Source organism: Meleagris gallopavo, chromosome 6 (genome assembly GCF_000146605.3).
Source record: "Meleagris gallopavo isolate NT-WF06-2002-E0010 breed Aviagen turkey brand Nicholas breeding stock chromosome 6, Turkey_5.1, whole genome shotgun sequence".
Lineage (NCBI taxonomy): Eukaryota > Metazoa > Chordata > Aves > Galliformes > Phasianidae > Meleagris > Meleagris gallopavo.
In genome coordinates this window covers 39,596,085-39,604,819 of record NC_015016.2, presented here as the reverse complement: position 1 = coordinate 39,604,819, position 8,735 = coordinate 39,596,085, and the positions used below count along the sequence as shown (strand labels likewise).

Below are 8,735 nucleotides of genomic sequence, written 5' to 3'. Positions count from 1 at the left end.
CTGGGCAGCCTGTGCCACTGCCTCACTGCTCTTTCTCAGAAAAATTCTTCCTCATATCCAACCTGAATCTCCCCTGGTGCAACTTAAAGTTGTGCTGATAATTCCGTTTCAATGCGTCTATCTGTAGCAGAGAAGCACTAAGAGACCGTACAAGAGGATTCCCTCACAGTTTCGTAATGGTTTATCAGGTAAAATGAGAGCAGTACAAACCTGCTGTCCACATGCTGACTCCATTTGCACTTATCTACGAAAAGGGGACTGCAGGACAAAGCCCCCGGATTCAGAGTTTATTCAGAGCCGATGTACAGACCAACAACATGTACCAGCTGCCAAGGGGTAAGCTTTATCCTTCCTCTAGCATCTGACTATTATTCAGCATGCATTTTTTAGATATTTGCAAATGCATTTGCATTTAAAATGTGTAAATTTTACAGAGAAAAATATGGATTGTACAAAATGTCAGTTTCTGGTACTGAGTTTTTCTATTATAGCCTTGGAGCAGTAAGGAAGTAGGGCATCTGGGCAACCAGAGATCTGTGAATACTTGAAATCCAGGTACTACATGCTGCACTGGGCAGTAACAGATAAAACCTGAATTGGGTAGTTCAGGCAGGATGTATTGGACTTTTCAAACTATCTCAGTCTAGTCTGGCTCCCAGTGGCCTAATTGTACAGTTTATTCACTATTCAGTGTCTCTGACTGTGAAAACTCACCTCCTGCAAAGATAGTGCAGAAATAACAGGGACATACATTTAACAAAAGGGGATTTTTAGACTCACTTTATACTTGAGTTTTGTTTGAAATCTAATTCCAGTGCATCACATCAGAATCCTCCAACGTCTCTATGGGATTTGGTCTCTGTCTTTTAGGAGCTGTATGGCTTTCTTGGCCCGACATCTGCTCTGATGCCTTCCTCACATTCAAGCTTCCAGAGTAACATTCCATTACCCAATTATTTTGTCCCCGTGCATAGAGTCATTTAAAATCATTGTCGTTTCTTATAGCGAAGTTGCTGTTCCATTTGGTAGGCTCATTTAATGTCAGTATTCCTTGATGGTCCAGCCACATTTCTCAAATGCTTTCTATCCACTAGGTGTCACATTCTTGCTATGCAATGAATTCACACCAGTACATTACGAGCTTTCTCAAAGGTTTACATTTCGCTAACTGATGAAGGTTACCACATTACCTCACCTTTGCAAAATGACAATAGAATTTATAATTATAGGGCGGGTGTGCCTACAGAGCAATGTGCATAAGTACACACTGCTGGCACAGTGGAAACAGTCTGACCATGATAGCAAAAGGTAAATTACTTTGTAACAAGTATGTTCTGTTCCAGTGACTAGAGTGTTTTCATTAGGATTAGCTAATTAAAGATGGATCAGGTTTGCCCACCCTAAATTGTCAACTGCACTATAATTATAGCTAAGTATAATCCCAAGCTTGCATCCATCTGTTGCTGTAGTCCAGTCTTGTGATTGTTAGCTGCTTATAGCATTTTCATGGTCTGCCTCTGTCAGTCACAAAGCAGACTGTAGCCACAGTATAACGGATGAGCCGCAGTAAGGAGAAAAAAATAAAAGAGACAAAACAGAATCCATCAGCATTTCAAGACAGGAGCATATTTTTATTCTGTGGTTTATCCTCTTCCCCCTGGACTACTAACTACCACGGTACTTAACTAAATTAACAGGCCATTCACTGTGAAATGAAATTCTCTTTTACACCTCGTTGAAATCATGCTCACATTTTGAGTATAGTTCAATGACTAGCAGCATCCATCCAGCATCACTCTGCTATGAAAGGATGAGATCTTATCCATGTACCAACATTACAATTCTCTTCTCTCTGTGCCCTCATTGCCAGCTCTAAGGCTCTGCCCCATAATTGCACCAACTCTGGCACTCATCAGATCCTTCTCTGGGTCCATTCAATTTACCAGCTCCTATAAGTAGTTTTCTGTGTTTTGCTTTGTTCCAATTTCATGATTTAAATTGGCTCAAAGGCTAGATAAGACCAAGAGCTGCCATAAGGTAAGCACTTTCCATACAGCAAACATTGTTATTCAAATACATATAGACATATGTATGGTATGACAACCACACTTGATACAGCCACATAAATGAGATGAATATTTTCTCTTATTTGAAGTCGCACAAAGGAATAACCATTCTTTTAAGATTTGGTTTTACTTAGGGGTATAGGCATTATAGAACAAGAAGCAATTAACAGCAACATATTCTTCTCAGTCACGTGCTAATGATATACTGATTTCAGTGTAAAATGGATGGTGAGACTTCTAAAGTTTAGAGTTAACTGGTAATTATATTACATTTTTTGTAATTAAGCTTACATATTTGTTACAGTAAGATTTGGTAACATTTTACCCACCTTCAATTGTTCTTTTTTTTTTTCTGGTCAGATTACACGGGATTATATGGGATTTTTCCAACAGTGTAATAAATATTATTACAATGTTTGTATTTTCCTGCAAATGGGGAGGAAAATGTTTTTCAAGTCACATCTGGCACAATTTTTACATCCTGCCAGGAACTGCCACATAAATGTTCTCAGGCAGACCTAGCATTGTTGGCATCAAAGCATGGAAGCTTTGTTTCATGAACACTGACCAATATGAGGCTGATCAACTATAAACTGCAAAGCACAAGGAAGATAGAACTCTTCCATTTTCTGCTGGGTCGAGCTGATTAGAGATATCTAATTTTACGCCAGGTACCTGATCCCAAACTAGGTCAAGAAAGAGCAAACAAACAAGCAAACAAACCCTGTCCTGTCAAACCAAATGGAAATGGCATAAAAAAAGGAAAATCTGCCTAAGCCTTAGAAGAGGTAAGTGAAACTGCTCTCACATTATTACCCAGAGGAAGCTGGTAAAAAAATCTACATTATATATAAATCATTGTTTATATATGAATTGATGGGAAATTAATTAAATGACATCAAGATTCAAAGTTTATTCCACCTGAGCAGAACATATTTGTGTATTTGTTAGGCCAGATGTGCCTCAGAGAAGTCCTTGACTGATGAGCTGTTTTAGTAAGGAAAATTATTCTAACTCATAATTTAAGTTGCTAAATTATGATCGTAGTGGAAAGAGCTTATCCAAGGTATGGGAGAGGCAAGTTCAGGAAGTCAGTATTTAGTAAAAGCCTTCCCAGAGTAGCATTTGCCAAAAGTAAAAAGGTGATAAATTTCCTTACAGTCCTACTCAGAGGGCTCTGAATTATGAATGGTCCTGGGAGGACTGCAGAAGTTAATCATTTCAGTTGTCTTTCACGCTGTATGCCTGAATTCAGCTGCTTTTCAGCTGTTGAACAACTGCAGATTGAGGCTTTCAGGCAAACCAAAACCAGACAGCAGTAATATCATCAGCTGTTCCAGACTACATTAGCGGTGCACATGGTGATTTTTATTGTGCTTCATAAAATATTTCATATGTTCTTACAGACAGCCTCCTGAAAGAATCTGGATAAAAAGCATATGCTACATCTTCACTGTATCAGCCTGTGTTACTCTAACTTTTAAGTACCTTGAAGCATAAGTTGGGAACTGGCCTTTCATGGAGCTCTTGATTGTGAAATGATGAGTTGTGTAAGCTTTTATAGCCAATACTTCAAATCATCATAAACTGATCTCTCTGGGGAAATGCATTGGCTTATCCAGTTAGGCGAGGGCTGTAGCACTGGTATGCTTCTGTCAAAACAATCACAGATTTGACAGCTGTTCAACAGGTTTAAATCTAAAGACTCTGAGCTCCATTTTCCTTTTGTACAGCATATACTATTGCATTGTATGATATATTTACAAGTCTGTCTATCATTTCTCTGCTTACATGCTGTCCGCAAGTATGACTCGTACATCTATTCACTCGACTGTTCTCACCACTACTCGGAAAACAGCAAAATAGTCAAATCCATTAAAGTACACATATCCTATTTCCATTCATTCCTATTTCTGAAGACCCAAGCTTGTCATTACTACTGATGTCAGTCTAGTTTACACACCATTTTTACACACTCAGAAACATAGCTTCCTCTTCATTTTCAGATAATCCCCATTGATGCCTACTGGCATTTACTCATCCAAGGTTCCAAAATCGAAATAAAAATGACAAGCCTTGAATAAATCACTCCCTACTTTAAAAAGCTGGACATTTTAGTCACCAACCTTTGCAAAATTAACTTGCAAACCATTGGAACCTGGCCCCTTAGGAACCATCAACACCATGAACAGAATACTGAACTCATGAAAAGAGTAGCATTATCTGAAATGATGAGTGAAAGACTGCAGAACAATTACTGAAGTAATTCTAGCTGTTAAAGCGGATGAGTCAAAAGAGAAATTATTCTGTGATCTTTTCTTGCAGGGCTAGCAAGCAAAGAAGTATCAGAACAAGGAGGTGTGCGTATGTTATTGTTAAAGGACTGCATGTGCTGATCTGCTTTTCGCATCTAGCTAGTTTCTTCCTAAATACAAAATCTGCTACAGTTTTTCACCATCTGAGTCCCATGTGGCCCAGTCATCAAACCTTCATAACACGGGTTAATAAAGACACATGGTAAATTCTGTCAGTTCAGGGGAACACTAAGCACTTGGTGAAACTGAAAAAATGTTTAACCTGACCTGTCTGCTCGAGTCATACATTTAGAAACACTGGAGATATTTCTTCCATAAATTCTACCTTATTGGAGATTAGAAATTTATCATTATTAGTATCAAGTGCTCTCCTTAAAATTTAGCTAAGTCTGTTCAGAAAAATTTTATCATCAAGGTCATTGAATTTGTCTTTTATTTCTGCAGCACATAATACTATAATTTGATTTGAAGCACGCTTGTACCAGACCTAATTTTAAAAAGTCTTTATTTTAGTGAAAATCATCAATAATTAGAAATGCAGTGTGATAGAAAACATGAATCCTATTTCTGTTCTCATTTAAATCCTTCCGAAGCAGATGTCTAGTGTTTGTCAAGATATAACTAGAGACTAATATAGTTCTTGCCCCATTTTGAGCTGCAGGAGGGCCTGTTCCTTCATACTTTTTCAACAGTGAGATAAGTTAAGGCAAAACAATACATTAAGAAGGATCCTCCATTCTCAAAATCAAATGTCAAGTAAAGTGAAAGTCAAGAGCTGCCCTTAATTTTTTTTCTCCTGAGGGATTGAGAGGCGTGTACTCTCATAGAATGAAAGTTCTGTTTTGTCTTCCTTTCATTTTTAGGAAAAATAAAATTGTTTCTTTGGTGTTATGTTATGTAACCAAGAATCTGTGTTTAACTCAGAATTAGCGAGGGAGACAGGTGTCTGGGTACAGAGCATCTTTCTTAGTCCAGCCTGGGTGCAAGTGGGTGTATTTAAAGCTGTATGTGAGTCACAGCAATCCCACTGGTGTTGCATGTAAGGTCCTAGATCTCATGAGAACCTAATCCAATATATGTTACTGCAGGGCTGGGGTGGATGGAGTATTCTTTCTTCTGCACAGGGCCACGCACTGGAGGTACACACCCTGACTGTATTGAGCTATGTGGCAAGACCCCACTCCCTCAAAGGTCACATAACCTAGGCTAGCATGCACAGTGGGATGGGCCAGCAGTGCTTCCAGAAAGACCTACATTTCTTGGCTGTTAGAGAATGCCTCTTCCTCGTAGGCAAATAAGACTGATGTCTCCGGGAGTAGAAGCAGTGCTATGCTACTAGCATGGGTTTCCAGTATTGCAGCAGGAAACTGTGTGATAAAAGCTAATGCTGAGATGTGAAAGGATCCTTTCTTAAATCCATACCTGCAACAGTACCTACGATATCCCACTTAACTGTGACAGAACTTGCCTGCTCTTCTTGACATTCTGGAAATGCTGTGAAATACTGTGTGACTGTCAGCACTCACTTATGTTGTCACTAACCCAAGTGAGAGTATCAAGCAGAGCTGGTCCTGTGTCCTAGCTGAGCTAGCTTGTCTGAATTTAAATCCTTTCTCCAGACTAAAATGAGATTATTTCATGTGTCCACAAGTAGTCACTATAACAGTGCAAGAACACAAGTAGCACAAACGAGACACTCCCTCCAGCATTTACAAATGACTGAGCTGAAAGGCTGCTTTACTGGTGTGTAACAATTGTGTTTAGAGAGATGGCTATCTGCATGCCAGATAGGCATGACCTGCTGTGTGTCTGGAAACGTAGATCTGTGCAACAACTAGTAGAACAGGCTGGTCTGGGACCATTCTTTCTTAATATGGTTGTGTACTCTGAAACCACTGAGAACTGATCTGGTTTCAGAGCTTTATTGGAGTAGTTTGAAACCCACACTAACCTAGACTTGAAACACACCAATACAAAATATTCAGGGCTCTGAAACATTTCTGAAAAGCAGGAAAATTGCTAAGGGCAGAATTAGGGCAAGTAGCAGCAATATTAAGATGATGTAATTAAAGTACCTCACACTGAAGGTAACAATCCACTTGGCAATGCTAATACAGTATGATACAAGATTCCAGGTATCAGCATCATCTCAATAGAAGAAAAACATCTTGTGAGTATTTTTAGCTTTTCCACATCTCTTGCTTAGGCAGCTATTAATAATGTGCAACACTGAGTTATCCAATATCTTTTTTTCCTTAATAGTTAGCAAAGTAATCAAACACACATCCCTTTTCATCTGACATTTTTAAAGTGTGCTTTAAGATGCAAAAGTGTGAGGCATTTTGCCTTTGACAGACAACAGCTGTGCCTCAATTAGTTAAATGGTCTTTCAGGAGGTCTCAACATACTCCTGAAGTTTTGTTGTATGATCAAAGTAATGTTGTGTGATATCTATGATGAAAAACAACATGATGAGTTTGTAAAAAATTTAACGTTGATTAAACAAAATGGAGAGCTGTTAAAAAAGGTTTAGTGTCATCTGTGTAGTATTATTTTAATGATTTTTTTGACTGATGGAGATTTTGCAGATTATTCTAAATATTATTATCTTCCTGAACATTTGTCATCTAGGTCTGTGATTGCTATTTTGTTAGCTGTTTTCCTATTTGTTTATCATGTGGTAGTTAGATTTAATTTTTGATTTATTCAGTATGTGTGATTATTCAACTCCGAGGAATGCAGTGGATAATAAAGCTAGTTCACTTTATTTTAATTTCAAAAGTCACATACATGTATTTGCTGGTTTAAGTGTGCATATTTGATACAGGACAATTTCAATAGCATCTTAACATATTTGAATAACAAGAAAAATGGTAAAGAAATTATAGTTTCGTAAAAAATGAGAAGAAACAATACATCAGCATTTAGCTGACCTTTCTTCAAGTTTCTTCCATACTGGATATTAAAATCAAGAAAAACTTTAGAAAAGGATTAACGTACCTAGAGAGCATTCTGAATATATATATAATGTGGAATCCATTCTTCCTTACACTGAATAACTCATACGTAACTGATTTTTAATGTGATTTATCTGTACTGCCTCCACTGAGTTCAGCTTATGTAACTAGAGTATAAGCATTTGTATTTATGGGGTTGTGTGTAAGAGCTCTGATGCATCTAGATAAGGGATAGGTTCTTCCTCCCTTCTGCACTTGAAGCACTGTCAGGGAGAACTTCCCCCGCCCAGAGTGACCTTTCAGCTGATACTCACAGAGATCCCATGGCATCACCAAGCACCATGAACACACCCTTGGGCATCAAAAGCTTCCGCAGAGGGCTTCCAGGTAACAACACGAGCCTGGTAATAGATCTGCAGCTTTCTGAAACAATGAAGATGCAGCAGCACAGGCCAGACAGCACATTATATAAATAAGAATGCAACCCATACAAAACTATAGCAAACAGTCTCAACCATCCTGTTATACATTTTTTTCAACTTCCAGCAAACAGTGACTGAAGGATTACTTGTCAAGAATTGCACCTGGTCATCTATCTTTGAAGACCACCAGTAGACAACCTCCACTGCTCTGCCTACTCCTACTTTTATATTACACTCTACTCAGTCCCCAAGAGTATCACGCTCCACTCCTTCTGTCCCGTGAAAAGTTCTTCCTTCTGATTGTTTTCCATCTGTTACACAATTCATGGGATTCCTCTGATTCTTGTATTGTGAGGATATGTGAATACTTGTTTCTTGTTGCCATCCATTACTTTAAGGATTTCTTTTATGTTGCTTCCAACTGTTACTCTTCCAGGGTAAGAGTTCTAAACCCTTTGTATGTCATAACTATTATCTACCTCTGAAGGTCTCTTGTCACCCTCCCTTCAACATTTTCCTGCCCTACTCTACATTTTTCAAAATGGTATCAGTAAAACTGCATATAGGAGTAAGAATACCTTTGCCCAAATTAAAATTCTATGATTATTATTATTATTGAAATGCTTAGTTTATTCTTGTTATCTATTTTTACTAATCTAGGATTAAAACAAAAAGATGAATGGTACAGGATGCTCCAGGAATTAACTTGCAGCTACAGTACAAATACAGAAAGGAAATTGAATTGAATATCCATCTGTTTATCTATACATATTGGTATTCCTACAAGCTATGTAGTGATTTGCCATTACTCAGTGTAATGGTGTCATTTTTTGCATTTGATTGTAAAGAAAAGCAAGACTAGCAAGCTATTCAATACTGCACAGAATATACTATATATAAAACCACAGAGATATTCCCAGCTCAGAATTACAATCAAAGACAAAAGTTCTCCCGAAACAAAGATGTCAGACAAAG

At 38.0% G+C, this 8,735-nt stretch overlaps 1 long non-coding RNA gene across 1 annotated transcript; it reads left to right on the top strand.

The window, feature by feature from the left end:
* The first annotated feature begins 20 nt into the window (after positions 1-20).
* LOC109368283 lies at positions 21-8,490 on the top strand. The gene is made up of 3 exons (XR_002116173.2): positions 21-336; positions 2,738-2,854; positions 4,392-8,490. It is a non-coding gene; the product is annotated as an uncharacterized LOC109368283 (long non-coding RNA).
* The last annotated feature ends 245 nt before the right edge of the window (positions 8,491-8,735 follow it).